This window comes from Oryctolagus cuniculus, chromosome 1, assembly GCF_051225735.1.
Source record: "Oryctolagus cuniculus isolate XC-2025 breed Fujian yellow rabbit chromosome 1, ASM5122573v1, whole genome shotgun sequence".
Lineage (NCBI taxonomy): Eukaryota > Metazoa > Chordata > Mammalia > Lagomorpha > Leporidae > Oryctolagus > Oryctolagus cuniculus.
The window spans coordinates 173,710,310-173,727,517 of record NC_142867.1 but is presented as its reverse complement, the minus strand read 5'-3'; the positions used below and the strand labels follow the sequence as shown (position 1 = coordinate 173,727,517).

General features: G+C 37.2%; 1 pseudogene; it reads right to left on the bottom strand.

The window, feature by feature from the left end:
• The window catches only part of LOC149128765 (protein lin-28 homolog A pseudogene), a 146,074-nt pseudogene extending 130,113 nt beyond the window's left edge, over window positions 1–15,961 (bottom strand).
• Between the last annotated feature and the right edge of the window lie 1,247 nt (window positions 15,962–17,208).

Genomic DNA, 17,208 nt, shown 5'->3' with positions numbered 1-17,208 from the left:
CTCTTGTGAGGCAGGCATCCCTTATGAGTGCCAGTTCAAGTCCCAGCTGCTCCACTTCTAATCCAGTTCCCAACTAATGCACCTGGGAAAGCAGTGGAAGATGACTCAAGAATTTGGGTGCCTTACCCCTGTGGGAAACCCCAATGAAGATCATGGCTTCATTCTGGCCCAACCCTGGCTGTTGAATTTGTAAGCCTGAGTCTTTATTACTCAAATGAAACTGAAATTAGCCATCATGCAGAAATAAGGCATCTAGCACATAGTAGGTTCTTGGAGATAAGGCATGTGACACATAGCAGATTCTCAGCAACTGATAGCTATTATTATCTGTTCCTACATTGTTAATGAATGAATGAATGAATAAGGCAAGCTTCATGTATGTTATATGGGTCAAGATTCTGTTTTGTCCTCCATTGTTCACCGTAAGTGACCTACTTTCAACAAAAAGACAGTACAGCATTATTAATAACCAGGATACAATTTTGTACCTCTGATTTCTTCCCTGCTTGGTTCTTTGCTCTTAACCTGCAACATTGATTTGACCTGGTGCTAATCCACTTGACCTGTCTTTGTCTATACCTGCATTTTAAGCCTTAGCCTTAAACAGAAAAGAAGAGAAAAAGTGTGTGTCTATGTGTATGTCTGTATGTGTTGGGAGGGGTTGCAATAGACATAACTGAATTAACTGCTAATACAACAATCATAACACTTCAATAGAAAAGAAACAACTCATTTGCAAGTACAGGTATCTGTTAACCAAGCTGTATATGTCTATAGACTTGTAATCAATATGTTAATGCTACTATTTTCTATTTAATTTATCTTCGGTGATTTGCACAAGTAAAATTCTTTATAACCTAATTTCTATCATAAAGTATGAGAGGAACAATGGAAAAAGTAGATTTAATAGATTAGGCAAGTTATTTTACCAAATTTCTCTATTTGATTGCAATTTAATTCTCATTAAACTCATATGATTTTTGAAAAAATATTAAAAATCGGATCCATAATTTTGGAATGTTTGTTAATCACTTTTAAGTTATACAAGACCTGGCCAGCACCACGGCTCAATAGGCTAATCCTCTGCCTGCGGCGCCGGCACACCGGGTACTAGTCCCGGTTGGGGCGCCAGATTCTGTCCCAGTTGCCCCTCTTCCAGGCCAGCTCTCTGCTGTGGCCCAGGAGTGCAGTGGAGAATGGCCCAAGTGCTTGGGCCCTGCACCCCATGGGAGAACCAGGAGAAGTACCTGGCTCCTGGCTTCAGATCAGCGTGGTGCGCCTGCTGCAGCACACCAGCCGTGGCAGCCATTGGATGGTGAACCAACCACAAAGGAAGACCTTTCTCTCTGTCTCTCTCACTGTCCACTCTGCCTGTCCAAAAAAAAAAAAAAAAAAAAAGTTACACAAGACCTGAAATACCTGGCTTTCTTTACCAGTCTTATCACAAGCAATTTTTGAAACATGACCACAGAATATTCATTATAAAACTTGCATGCATTCTTGTCAACAGTTAGAAGATGTTCCTTTTCCTGTTCCCTTTAACCTTATTTACATTGTCTTTCTGAACATCAGCCAACATTTTCATAGTATTTTTTTAGTTTTCCAAAACTGAGGTTTCTCCATCCCTTATGCACATAGGTGAATGAAACTTTAACATGTCTTAAAATGGATAGTTTTTCTTTACTGCTAAATGTTCTTCCATCTTTAGGTATGACAGACAGTGAAATATTTTATTATTTAAATTTTGATTGTATTTGGTTACCTTAGATTATTATTTAGGGATGTTAAAAAGCAAAAATTATTTTTAGATTATCAATAATATTAAAGCAAAACAAGCAGTTAAATATATTAGTGAAGTTTCCTTATTTTTATATTTTCTGAAATTTTACTAATTATCTAATGAAGCAGAAGTTCCAGCACCTGCATTGAGCTGTCATAGAAAGAAGGCTAGAAAGTATGAAATTATTACCATTTCTCATTGAGTATCCCTTTGGTTGACAATTATTAACCACATTTAGAGTCACTCTAAGATAAAAAATGCTGGCTTAGTTAGGAGACAGTTTGTAAAGAGAATTCCAATTCCTGAGTTTTCCTTTGAGCACTCCTTGAGCATTGAATCCTAAGTATTATAGAAAAGATACAGAATTAATCTTTTTACATGAAACTAATGCTTATTCTCAATGGTTCAATTGGAGATTTACTTAATTTACTTAATGTTGGAGAACATAATGAGAAAGACAGAAAATTCCCCAAAATTACAATAGTTATTTTCATTTGCCCATGTTATTTGAGCATATATTTATTGAGCCTTGACTAAAGGTATGGCTTAAGTACAATCTCAAATTAATCATTTGGAGATTGAAAGTGTATAACCAGTGTCAATTTTAAGTTAAGAAACTATAATATCCTAGCAACTTAGATTTGCTTGAATAGTTACTAATTGAAATTTGTTGCCAAGGGAATGAAATAACTTTCTAAAACGAAATTAAGTATGTGTTTTATGTTCTTGTAGATTTGTTTTCAACATCCAGCTTGTAGATTTCTTTTCAACATTGATACTTAATATTCATTCTATCTTGACAAAAGGAAATTCATCTCCCAAGTAATATTATACCTGTTTTTAATGTACAGGATTCACATAAGATTATCTAACATCACTTAAGAGCAAATAGAAAACATTATCCAAGTGTTATAGGTTCTTATGATCTATTACAGATTGTAATTAATTGAACATAATAAAAAGAGATAATACATATTTGTGTCTTTGTCAACACAAAACGTACTCAAGCAAGTTAGACACTATTTTCTGACCATGTTTCTGCTTGAAACATGCTAGATATTTAATTTTTTTCAGCTCATCTATACCTATCACTAACATACATTATTATTTTATTATCTTTAAGATAATAATAAAACCTTAGTGTCTGTGAAGCTGAACTTCTTCTCTGGTGAGGCTACTCATGCAATATTTATTTGTAATTTCTTCTAGCAAGATGATAGGAATTCTTGAAACAGATGTTTATAAGCTCCACAACTATGGTTGTATGAGTACATCATCAAATTGGTCAACATTTCAAGCTATAAGTGATGAGCTAGCACCTTAGCATCTTGTCCCAGCTTATTGAGTCTCATTGAGCTTGTTTTCTCATTTAATGAGAATTTGGTTACCCACTTTTTAAGTAGTAAGCGGATGATCACTGCCATATTTGTGTCAGGACAGACTAGATTGCATGATGACAGTATCATTCAACCCCAGAATGTCCATAGCTTATAAGAATAAGATGTACATCTTCAGATGCTGTATGAGTACTTCTGTTGCCATGTGGTAAAGGGTTCCATTTTTGTAAGCACAAAGAGTGACAATAGAGCTTTCAATATTGCAGAGTTAAAGCCTAGAGACTTTACTCCACATTTTTCCTCACTCAGAGAAACAAGTCTATGGTGTCTTTTTCATCGGGAAAACCATAGATAGCTATGTCAGAAATAAAAAGAGCACACAATGAATTCAATCATACTTTAGCTCTGAGTGACATTTTAATATTGGAAGGTGAATGTCATATAGATATGGCTAAATACACAGGATAGGGGAAATGATTACTAGAGTATAATGAGATGGAGATCTGTACATATTTAGTGAAAAGTAACAATGACCATCAATAAGTTGTAAGCAATAATAATCTCAGTTATTGAGAAAAGCTTTCATTCATTCATTTTCTTAACCCATTGAGATTGCTATTACAAAATCCCAAACAACAGAAATAAGTTGCTCATTTATGAACCTGGGAAGTATAATCAAGACAGATTAGGTGTCTGGTGCGGTTCTTCTTTCTGGTTCTTAGATATAAAATTTTGGTGTGTTCTCATATGGTGGCAGAGGCAACCAAAGTTCCTGAGGCTCTTTTATAGGGACACTATGGAAGCCTCCTCATGGGGGCTCCTCCCTCATGAACTAATCACCTGCCGAAGGCCTCAACTGCAAACACCAATACCTTGGGAGTCAGCATTTCAATATATGACTTTGGAGCAGACACAAACATGTAGACCATAGGATTAATAAACTAAGTTTCATACAAAACACACTCACCAAAAGTACTAAGTCAGATATTAGGAATATTTGAATGCTGAAATAAAAATATTTTTCAGAGCTTGAGGGTGCTGCTATCCAGTGTTGTGTATGTGAGACATTACTCCATTCTAGCTTCCTTTCCAGATAATTCACTATAATATTTTGTTTTTAAATTTTTTTAATCTTTTTATTTATATAAATGGAATAAGTTCTGTGATTTTCATATATAATTTTTTTAAAGATTTATTTACTTTAAAGTCAGAGTCACAGAGAGGCAGACGCAGAGGCAGAGAGAGAGATGTTTTCCATTCACTGTTTCCCTCCCCAAATGGCCACATCGTAGCCAGAGTTGGGCTAGTCTGAAGCCAGGAGCCAGGAGCTCATTCTGGGTCTCCCACATGGGTGCAGGGGCCCATGGTCTTGGGCCATCTTCCACTGCTTTCCCAGGCCATAGCAGAGAGCTGGATCAGAAGTGGGGCAGCCAGGACTTGAACTGGCATCCATATAGAATGCCAGCACTGCAGGTGGTGGCTTTATCCACTATGCCACAGCGCTGGCCACATATATAAAGTTTAAAAAGCATAATTATACTTTCTTCTCTACCATTTCTCCATCAATCATACCCTTTCTTCTCCTTCGTTTCTTGTTTTTCTTTTAATTTTTATAATGATATACTTTCAATATACTTTATAATCAAAAACTTGATCTTCCACTAAATAAATAATTGAACAAACAGTAAGGAGAAAAACCACTGTTCCTCAAAAGTACAGACGAGGGTTATAAAGAATAAGCAAATCTCAAAACATCAACTTTTCTCATATACATTATATTTTTGTACTCGGTATATTATTACCACAAATCAGGGAAAACATAAGATATTTATCTTTTTGAGACTGTTTTATTTCACTAAGCATAATGGTCTTCAATTGCATCCATTTTGTTGAGAAAGACAGAATTTCATTCTTTTTTACTGCTGAGTAGTTTTCCATTGTGTATACATACCACAATTTTTTTATCCAATCATCAGTTGATGGACTTCAGGGTTGATTCCTTATCTTAACCACTGTGAGTTGAGCTGTTATAAAATGGGCAGTACAGATAACTCTTTCATATATCAATTTCATTTTATGTTGGAAAAATCCCAGGAGTTGGACCCAGGGATGGCTGGGTCAAATAATAGATCTGTTTTCACATTTCTCAGGCGTCTCCATTCTGTCTTCCATAGTGGTTGTGCTAGTTTACGTGCTCACAGCAGTATGTTGGGGTACCCTTTCCCACTTTCTTGATAGCATTTGTTAACTGTATTTTTTAAAAAAAGATTTATTTATTTGAAAGGCAGAATTACAGAGAGAGAGAGGAAATACAGAGAGAAAGAGAGGTCTTCCACTTGCTGGTCCATTCCCCAAATGGTCACAACAACCAGGACTGCAGCAGACTGAAACTAGGAGCCAGGAGATTTCTTCCAGGTCTTCCATGAATGGGTGCAAGGGCCCTAGAACATGGGCCATTCTCTGGTGCTTTCCCAGACAAACTAGCAGTGAGCTGGATTGGCAATGGAGCAGCCGGGATCCCAACTGTCACCCATATAGGATGCTAGCACTGCAAGGGTGGTTTATCCTGCTACAACACAACACTGGCCCCCACACTACAAATTTTATAATCATCATAACCAATGTACAATTTTCCCAGAAAAGACAACACCTGGCTCTTTGTTCTCCAACACTTATCATTTCTATTCCCAGCAATGTCAAAAACCATATTAAAATATCATCTAAAATACTAATCTGTTGTTTACCTTTACTTGTTTCATTTTGCTTCTGTTAAAGATATTTATTTATTTATTTATTTATTTATTTTGAAAAGCACACAGAAAGAGGAAGAGAGAGAATGAATCTTCTATCTGCTGGTTCATTACCCAAAACGTTCACCACAGCTGAAGTGGATCCAGGCCAAAGCCAGGAGCCCAGACTCCATTTTGATCTCCCACTTGGATGATAGGGGCCCAACTACTTGGGCCACTATCTGCTTCTTTCTCAGGTCATCAGCTGAAAGCTGGATTGGAAACAGAACAGCCGAGATTCAAATCAGCACTTCAGTATAGAATGTTGACATTGCAAGCAACAGCTTCACTCACTGTGCAACAATGCTGGCCCTTCACTTTTTCTTTAAATCTCTTCTTGTGCATTTCCTTTACATGGAGTCACCTTAGAGAGTTATCTACAAAGAACTTCTCCATCACATATGACACCATGTCTTCTCCCACTAAAACCCTACAGCACCATACAATTGTACAATCATTGATATAACTACTTGCTAACCTCTGTCTTTTTCTTTCCAGTTCTTCCCAGTCTTTGTGGATCCACTCAGCTCAATTTCAAGCTTACTCTACCTACTTTCATGATTTTAATATTTTCTTTTATTAAAAATTCTATTGTATCCAAAATATGTTACTAAAACTGTCATTCAGTATTCCATCTGGAATTACCCTCATTTGTCAGTTCTATACCCTTGTTCCTAGATCAAAGAGCACTTTTGAGGAAAAAAATCAAACATTATGTAGATATGACACACTTCAAATAAACACTGACAGACCAATCTGGTTAGAACATAGTAAGGATACCTACCCTACGCTTAACATAGTGTTATTATTTTTCTTCGCCATGTCTCTCTATATCATTTTAACTGTTTTCTTTATATTATTCTATAAATATTTCCTAATGCATTAGAGATACTAAATCTTCTGTCACTTTGACCCCATTGTCATTCATTGCCTATCTACTATTTTAGTTTTATCTTCAAATCCATTCATTTCTAGAGGCATAGAATTTTTAACTTTAAATGAAACTTAAAGATTATATTTGGAATTTTGTTCAAATTTGCATTTGGCATATATCTTTCAATTCAACTTCCTGAACTTTTCACTAAAATACTCATAAAGACTCAGAAGGAAACGGGAATTTATATCATCAATAAACACCATATCTGTCATATAATCTAGTCTCAAAATCTGAAAAAAACAGATGGGAGGGAAATGGGAAAATTGGCAATAGAGAAAATAATAACAAGCAACCACCACCAAAATAGAAAATAGATATAAGATTTGAATTTATCATATATTTTGAATTCATTTCATCTGACGAAAACTGCCTAGAAAATATTGTTAACTTATAGCAAAGGTTGTGATAAACATCAACAAAAACATCAGGGGCTTTTCTTGTTGTTTTTGTTTTAGGATGAAATGAAGAATAGAAAATAATTATCATTTTTTAAGATTTATTTTTTATTCATTTGAAAGGCAGAGTTACAGCAAGAGGGAAAGACACACACACAGTAAGACAGGGGGCAAAAATTTTCCATCTGTTGGTTTACTTCCCAAATGGCCACACAGCCAGGGCTGGGCCAGAACAAAGCCAGGAGCCAGGAACTTCTTCAGGTCTCTCATGGGGTTGCAGGGCCCAAGCACTTGGGTCATCTTCCACTGCTTTCCCAGGTGCAGTAGCAGAGAACCGGATCAGAAGCAGAGTGGCTGGAACTCAGACTTGTGCCCGCCTAGGAAGACAGTGTTATACACAGAGGTTTTAACCACTATACCACAATGCCAGCCCCCAAAATATTCATCTTATAGAAGGTGCACACATATCTTGAGGTATAGTAATCATATACTAAATAAACTAATACTATTCTGGAATGAATATATGAAGCTAATTTAAAATGTTCAAGGAAGAATGGAATTAAAATATGTTTATTTTGGTGCAAAAATGGTTTAAATCAATACATAGTTTCTTTATATCCTTTTGGTGAACTTGTTGAAGATCCCACATAAAGGAAAGTATAATTGTATTCTCCAAATCTATATTTTAAGTTGCTATGGAGCTGGAATGAAATGAAGTAATTTTAACTTTTCTTTCCTAGGTCACAACTTAGTTGATATATATATTCCTTGGTGACTATCTTGGGAAGTGAGTTCCATTTGCTGTATTATTATTTCTCTCCTATATCCTAGCTTCAAAGTCATCTAAAAATATAAGTTCTTTCAAGAGAAATGTATTTCCAAACGGTAGAGTTTTATCCCATAGTGAACATTTCCCATCATTTATCTTCCAGTTGGGATGTTTGTTTTGCCTTTCTTCCTGATCTATCACAAGGGATAACTCCCTCTTTTCTGGGTGGGGTAACTTCTCTTTTAAGTAATAATCCTTCAATAACTATGAAAAAAATGGGCCCAGAGTACCATTTGTTTTGGATTTGTAAGAAGTTGATGAACAAAGAGTGCTCGAACATTGTTTACACAGCCGATTTTTTAAGTCCTTAGAGTTTAATGTAAATGATGAAATATTTTCTTCTTCCTTTCTGAAGACAGTTCTATATATTTTCTAAGGACAACCAACAAGCCAATGTGGCATGTTTTCATCTCCAAGTCACAACACCTACCAAAACAAGAAACAAACTCTAAAATTACATTTATACTGAGGTCTCAAGACAAGTGTCATCTAACTATCAAAGGACAGCTCATGAAAGTTCTCCAACCATTGCCAATACAGCCCAGGTACAATTCATCTTGACTAGACTTAGACAGCCAAGCAGGGCTAAAAACAGCAATAATCTGCTACCCACAGCTTTAAATACAGACATTATCAGACAAGTGACTCTGAGGGGCAAGGTCTGTTTCACAATGATGATAAAGCTAAAATCTGCCAGAAGCTTAAAAGCATGAGTTTAAAAACCATCAATTCAATAGAGGAGGCATGCTTTAAATACTTTTTAGACTACTATTTATCTGGTTTAATTACAGAAATCCAATACCTTCACATGAATATAAAACTGGTAGCACTTCTTTTAAAATTACATTAGGATGAACCACATAAACTTGCTGACATTGACCAATTTTGTTTTTTACCTACATAAAGGGTAATTTATGTGGTTCAATTTAAAAATCCATTTAATAAGTTCTAGAATAACCCTAACATTTCTCAAAAGGGAAAATTTAATTTGGAAAACTTCGATGACTAGCTCATGGTCATATGTCAATTCATGGTAGAATGATTACTCACCATCTTTTCAATCAAACTAGAACTTTTGAAAATAAATTTACATGCTACATGATCTCCTTCTTCTAGAACCTAGCACTTTGTTATTGTTGAATTGTAACAAATTTAACCTAAACCAGTCTCCATTCAGGAACAAGTTTGACGCAAAGTATCTACTATATATAGTGAATTGTTACCTAGAATGATACATAGACAATTTGTAGCCTCATCTAAGAAGATAACCTTGAAACCACACAACATGAGTCTCTGCCAATCACAGCAGCTGAGCTACAGCCAATTATAACTTGCCAACTATTCAGATCATGTGCTTATAAACAATGCAACTGCAGCCTCTGTTTGTCACTTCCTTTCCTTAGGTTATAAATATAATCTGTATGTGTGGTGGTAGGGAATACGGTCTAATTCATCTTCAGTATGGAATGTTGTCCCAGTTCTGAAAACTTTTCTCACTCAGTGAAATTTTGTTTATTGGTTTCAATATTTCCTTTATCACTCTGTATTGTGCCTGAAAAGCTCCCTCCCCCTACTTACTGATTCAGACTCATCCTTTAGTTCTCAGGTAAAAAGCTGTACAAAAGACATGTCTTCCTTACACCACCACAAATATGTAAGATCCCCACCATTTATCCTTCCTTTAAAACCACCTTCATATCAATTTCATACTTGTAACCATGTAATTAATTGCAGTAATTAGTTGTGGCTGTATGTATTATTAGCCTGATATACATAGGAGCTTCATAACAGGAAACCTGGCTGCTTGGTCCCGGGTTTTTATTTTTTTTTAAGTTTTTTAATTTATTTATTTAATAGGTAGAGTTACAGACAGTGAGAGGGAGAGACAGAGAGAAAGGTCTTCCTTCTATTGGTTCTCCCCACAAATGGTCACTATGGCCAGAGCTACGCTGATCTGAAGCCAGGAACCAGGTGCTTCCTCCTGGTCTCCCATGGGGTGCAGGGCCCAAGCACTTGGGCCATCCTCCACTGCCTTCCTGGGCCACAGCAGAGAGCTGGACTGGAATAGGAGCAACCAGGACTAGAACCCAGCACCCATATAGGATTCTGGCGCCGCAGGCAGAGGATTAGCCAAGTAAGCCATGGCGCCGGCCCGGTGCCTGGTTTTATGACAGTAAATTACAAATAGAAGGTATTCAGGTATTTGGTATACTGTTTAACACAAAATCATTTTTAACATTAAGAAGCATGACAGCACTAATACTGAAACCAGGAAACCAATTTGTTACTAAATAATGTGTATTATATTAACTTAGCCACAGTTTTTTAGTAGTTAAAAATTGAGAATTTTTCATTAGCTATCAACAAGAAACTCTATCATAGTAACACATGCTTTAGATATTTAAATAAATACTTATATGAGCCTACATGTTCTAAACCTTGAAGATTTTCCGCATTTAGTATTGCTATTAATTTTTGTTTCACAATCTTAAGTATTCAACAAGCTAAAACACATAAGTCTTGGAATGACTTTGGCCTACGTGGAACTTGCATATGAGTATGCTATAACTTTTTGGAGAGAGAGAAATGTAAAGATGTTGATTGACAGATGCGCATTAGATGAATTTGTATAGTGCTGCTTTATTTAATGTTATATCAGCAGTGTCTTCACTACCTTTTAAATAAATTCCAGTGGATAGCTAAATTAGTAATATATAGCAGAAATCCAGTAGAGAGGCTAATTACTTGATTGTCAAATGAAATAGCAACAATTTTCCCTGAAGTGAAAGCACCACCACTGTAATTAGGTTAAGTCATACTTTACCCTGAAGGAATATTAAAAACACGAGACTAGCCAATGTCATCATTATACTTTTTCTATTTATAGCAGCATTGTAAATTGCTACCTTCATGTTAGAACTAAGATGTCAATAACAGAGCACTGACAGCCCTTCTGATGTCCAATTACATTTGCTTTGTGGATATTAATGTAAGTATAGATCTCAAAAGAGAATGGTTTGCTGACTAATCACTTATAGTAAGAAAGATTGATGAAAAATTTAAAAACATCATGCATAGAAAATATTTAGTAAATAAAGCAGTATTTTAACAACTGATTATGCATTTATTTATTCATAATCCTTTCTAGAGTTTGCATATGTGAACTTCAAATAAAAACCACAAAATATTGACTAATAAATTCTATTAAAAATTTAAAGTCATATGATTTATACAGAACATAAATATGTAATTTTACATATTACAAGTATGTGATTTATATGCTATATATCGAATATATATGATATAGTCAACAAATTATCTTCTACTTGCTAAATTTTGAGATTGCTAATTGTTAAAACTATCAATTCTGTCAAAACTAATTTATCTTTATATGCAAATATAATCAAATAAGAAAAAAAAGAGCCTCCAACTTATTACTAATCAACAAAGCAAAATGTAAGTGGGGATTAAAACAATGAAAGGGTAAAGTAACTTCCATTACCTCTTCCCTTACCTGATGGCCTTCCTGATTCTAAAATAGGTCACATGTCAAGAACAAGATCGATAGTTTCTTGGCTATCATTATCTCATGTTCACCATAAGAATCAGATCCTTGATGCAATGAAACAGTTACCCTAATGGAATTTTGGCTTGTAATAGACTTTTTAAAAAGATTTATTCATTTTTTTAAAAGGATAAGTGACAGAGAGAGTGATTTTCCATTTGTTGGTTGACTCCCCAAATGCTGCAGCCAGCAGCATTTGGCCAGGCTGAAGCCAGGAGCCCAGAACTGTATCTGTGTCTCTCATGTGGGTGGTGAGGACCCAAGTAATTGGGCAATCACATGCTCCCATCCAGGCACATTAGCAGGAAACTGGATGACAAGCATGGAGTACCCAGAACTTAAACAATGCTCTCAAATATGTGTGTCAAGCAGAGTCTTAACCAATTGTACCACAATCCCTGCCATTTGAAAGCATAAAAAAGAGCTATCTGCTGGCACCATGGCTTACTTGGTTAATCCTCTGCCTATGGCGCCGGCACACCGGGTTCTTGTCCTGGTTGGGGCACTGGATTCTGTCCCGGTTGCTGCTGTTCCAGTCCAGCTCTCTGCTGTGGCCTGGGAAGGCAGTAGAGGATGGCCCAAGGGCTTTGGGCCCTGCACTCACATGGGAGGAAGCACTTGGCTCCTGGCTTCAGATTGGCGCAGCACGCCAGCCATAGCGGCCATTTTGGGGGTGAACCAACAGAAGGCAGACCTTTCTCTCTGTCTCTCTCTCTTTCACTGTCCAACTCTGCCTGTCAAAAAAAAAAAAAAAAAAAAAGCACTATCATTTTCTTGTGTGTTGCTAGGGGAAATGTGTGTTTCTTTGTTCATGAAGTTTACCTTGATTGGTGACAGAAAATACTTCAACAACACCCTATGAATATTCAGAATGCCATATAAAAAAAAACATATACAGGACACACAAAAATATAATGTATATGAAAAAATTGACATTTTGAGATTTGATTATTGTTTATAGCCCTTGTCTACACTCACGTGGAACAGTAATTTTTCAACTTCCTGTTTGCTGAATTCTTTACTTAGTAAATGGTTAAGCTTGTGATTATAAAGTAATTAAAAGTGTGACATTGTAAAACTTTAAAGAAAAATAAGAAAAGGGAGGGACAGTGGCACTGAGGGAGGAAGGGATGATGCTCTTAAACTGTATATATAAAGTACATAAAATTTGTTCTTATATAAATAAAAAAGTTAAAAGAAACAAAAAATATATTACAAACTTCTTCACATGAAAGTACTGAAACATACATGTGCTTGCAAACACATATATATGTATACAAGTTGTGATTATAAACTAGAAGATTCAACTTTCTCACATGCAGTTTCTCTATGCTGTAAATTTGCATACGTGTTGTATATATACATACACACATGTGCTTCTGTGCTTATCTTTGTATTTCTTGGAAAATATGTTAAGGCAGATTTCTAGGTAGACATTTAGACTAAACAGATTTGACTGATTTTTCTCTTGTCTTGTTATTTTATTTGTATAATCATGAAATAAATACACACTGATCATTGCAAGACATTTGTAAAATTCAGATACTATAAGACAGGTTAATAGCAATCAATAATTCTACTATCTCAATCTATTCCTGATACAGAAGCAAAATACCATAGACTGGGTAATTTATAAAGCACAGGAATTTATTTCTCACCATTCTAGAGTTAGACTAGTCCAAGAGAAGGGCCGGCGCTGTGGCGGCTTCAGGCCCTGTCCTGAAGCGCCAGAATCCCATATGGACTCCGGTTCTAGTCCCAGCTCCTCTTCCAATCCAGCTCTCTGCTACGGCCTGGGATAGCAGGAGAAGATGGTCCAAGTCCTTGGGCCCCTGCACCCACATGGGAGACCAGGAGGAAGCTCCTGGATCCTGGCTTTGGATCAGCACAGCTCCAGCTGTTGCGGCCATCTGGGGAGTGGACCAGCAGATGGAAGACCTCTCTCTCTGTCTCTACCTCTCTCTGTAACTCTTTCAAATAAATAAAATAAATCTTTAAAAAAAAAAAACAATAATCCAAGAGCAAAACACTTGCAGATTTTGCATGTGCTGAGCACTATTTTCACCTTCCCTGAAGATGCTTCTTTGCTGTGTTTCCACAGGACAAAGGAAAAGGAAAAGCTAGGCAGCTTTCTGAGGGGGTGAATGCCGCTTTTACAGGGGCATTAAGGCATTAGTGCATTAATGATTAATGCATTCATGAGCACAATGCCTTGTGGCTTAGTCATTTCACCTAAGGCTTCAACTTTTGATACAATCACTTTTGGGTTTACATTCCAACAGATGAATTTTGGATAGACAATTACATTCAAGCCATGGCATCTACCATCTCAGAACAACCACTAGCATCCTTTGTTAATTTCCTTCATTCTCTGAATAATGGTTATTTTCTATTTTCTTTTTATACTTAAAATAAAAACTTTCTGTTTAAAAATTTAGGTTAATATAATACTGACATTGTGGCACAGTGGGTTAAGCTACTGTCTGTAATGCAGACATCCCACCCATCAGAGCACCAATTGGAGTTCCTACTTCTCCATTTCCTATCCAGTTTCCTGTTAATGTGCCTGAAAAAGCATCAATGAACAGTGCAAGTGCTTAGGCCCCTGCCACATATGTAGGAGACGTGGAAGAAGTTCCAGACTGGACCAGCCCCAAATGTTTCCATCATTTTGTGGAATAAACCAGAAAATGGAAGATTTCTTTCTGTCTCTCCCTATATTTCTGTCACTCTGCCATTCAAATAAAGTAAATCCTGGCCGACCCTGTGGCTCACTAGGCTAATCCTCTGCCTGCGGCCCCGGCACTCCGGATTCTAGTCCCGGTTGGGGCGCCGGTTCTGTCCTGGTTGCTCCTCTTCCTGTCCAGCTCTCTGCTGTGGCCTGGGAAGGCAGTGGAGGATGGCCCAAGGGCTTGGGCCCTGCACCCACATGGGAGACCAGGAGGAAGCACCAGGAGGAAGCACAGAGAAAGAGAACTTTAATATCCCTGATGACCATAGGTGCAAAAATCCTCAATAAAAAACTAGCTAATCAAATCCAACAACACATCAGAAAAATTATTCACCCAGCCCAAGTGACATTTATCCCTGGTATGCAAGAACAGTTAAACATTTGCAATTCTCAAAAATAAAATGTGGTACATCACATCAACCACCTGAAGAAGAAAAACCATAGGATTATTTGAATATATGCAGAGAAAGCATTGATAAAATACAAACCTCCTTTCATGAGGAAAAACCTTAAGCAAATTGGGAATACAAGGAACTTTCCTCAACACAATCAAGACAATTTATGACAAGCTCACAGCCAGCATCCTATTAAATGCAGAAAAGTTGGAAGCATTCCCACTAAGCTCTGGAACCAGACAAGGATGCCCACTCTCACTATTCATTATGGTCCTGGAAGTTTTTGCCACAGCTATTAGGCAAGAAAAGAAATCAAAGGGATACAAATTGGGAAGGATGAAGTCAAACTATCCCTATTTGCAAATGATATGATTCCAAATATGGAGGATATAAAAAACCTTCGCTGGGCAACTATTGGAACTCGTGAGAGTTTGGTAAAGTGGCAGGATATAAAATTAACACACAATAATCAATAATTTGGTACACACAGAGAATGTTATAAAAAGAACTTCTTTTTTTTTTTTTTTTTTTTTTTGGATATCCAAGGCTTTATTTTGTAATGCAGAGGCCATACTATGGCCCCAATCCCACTTCCCACCCTGCACTTTTTAAATGTCTATCACTCTAGGAGACCCAGCAATGCCCTTCATGATCTTTTGAAGATCATTGAACTGGAATTATACCCTTATTTTTATTAAATAGATCAATAGCTTTACTTACAGAATTCATTTTAAATAGATAGCAAAAGTTATACTAAAATTTTCACTAAACTAACTTTATATTTTCCTTGCTTCAGTTCCATTGCTAAACATTGTCACAATGTCTTCTGGTTCTCATTTTCTTGGTGCTCACAATGTCCTTATCTTTCTTTGGATCTTCTGCATGTCTCTTCATACCTAGTGTTACTCTCTGCTCAGATTTCCTCTCCACAGAGTCTGCACCAGGCTTGAGATTAGTCTTTCTGGATCTCAAACTCATGAACTCTGTATTTTCAGTTACTCCTTTCAGATTCTTCATGAAGACTTCTACACTTTTCCCCTTCACGTTCACTTCTGTTGTGTTCTGTGTGGAGGACGCATCCTCTCTTCCAGATCTCAAGCACATTTTGTTTTTACTGACTTTGCCCCTGGATGTAAGTTTCTTGGCTTCGTCATCTGGTTTTTGTAGCTCTTGGCAAGAAAGAACTTCTAAAAGCAACCCCATTCACAATAGCTACACAACAATTAAAAACCTTGGAACCAATTTAACCAAGGATGTCAAAGATTTTTACAATGAAATCTACCAAACATTAAAGAAAGAAATAAAAGACACAAAATGGAAAAATCAGCAGAGAATCTACTCCAGCCCACTAACCTGTCCTGTCCACAGAGCCTGGGATGTTCCCAGAGCCAGCTGCCTCTGGATGCACCCCCTAAGCTGTTTGAGCCCCGAGCCCGGAAGTCTGTGATTTATTGAGAGGCTGGGGGCACCTCACAGTCATATATGGATGCCCAGCCCATTAATCCTCACAGCCAGACTCAAAGTTAAATGGGAAGCGTGGATTTTTCTTTTTCTGATAAAATCTCTGCATGCATAATACGCACGGGCTACAGCCCTACTCATTCACAACCATGCTGGGCATGTCCAAGAGTCTCTGCAGCCAGTACTAATGCTGGAAGGGCTCTTTCTCCCTGCCTGTTTCTGGGTGCCTGCACCAAGCTGCTGCGTTTGCCTCTGCTAACAAGATGGAGACTGTTCCCACCAGTTGCTGGGCAGGTGCACTAGAGCTGCAGCAGCTGCTACCTACTTATGTCCAAAATGGCTCCATCACCCTCTCAGCCAGTTGTCAGGCACCATTTGGGCAGGATGGGAGAGACAGGTGCCCCTTTTCTTTTTTACTGTGTGAGTGTGCACCTTGTTCCCCTCAGGGGTCTGGGCCAGACTCAAAGACAGTGTAGTCTACTAGGCTCTCCCTCTGGCTATATCACCAGTGGCTCCGGGCACTGCAGTCTGACCTCACCTTGTTCTCCAAAGCTGATATTTTCGCCTTCTCAGGGCTGCTGGAGTCATTGGTTGTGTTCATTGTTCCAAATCATCTCTTTTCCTTCCACAGATTTCCACTGCAGTTTTCCCTCCAACTCTCCCTGAGAATGCACTTTTCTGGTAGTTTTTATTGTTTTATTGTTTGTGTTTAATATTTTCCTAGCCTAGAGCAGACCACCCTGTCACTATTCTCCTCTCTTGGAATCCCCCTAAAAGAAAGTTTTGTCCTGAACTAGCTGTACTACAAAAGTATTACATCAACTCGTAAACTTTGATAATTATGGCCATAAACATCTCACCAGGCCCCACTCATTCTGTTCTAATTTAGACCAACACACTAAATGGTGTCTTGGAGAAATTCTTACCCCAAAATATACAGCATAGTTAAGCACAATATGCATCTTATGCAAATGAAGTATAAAGAAACA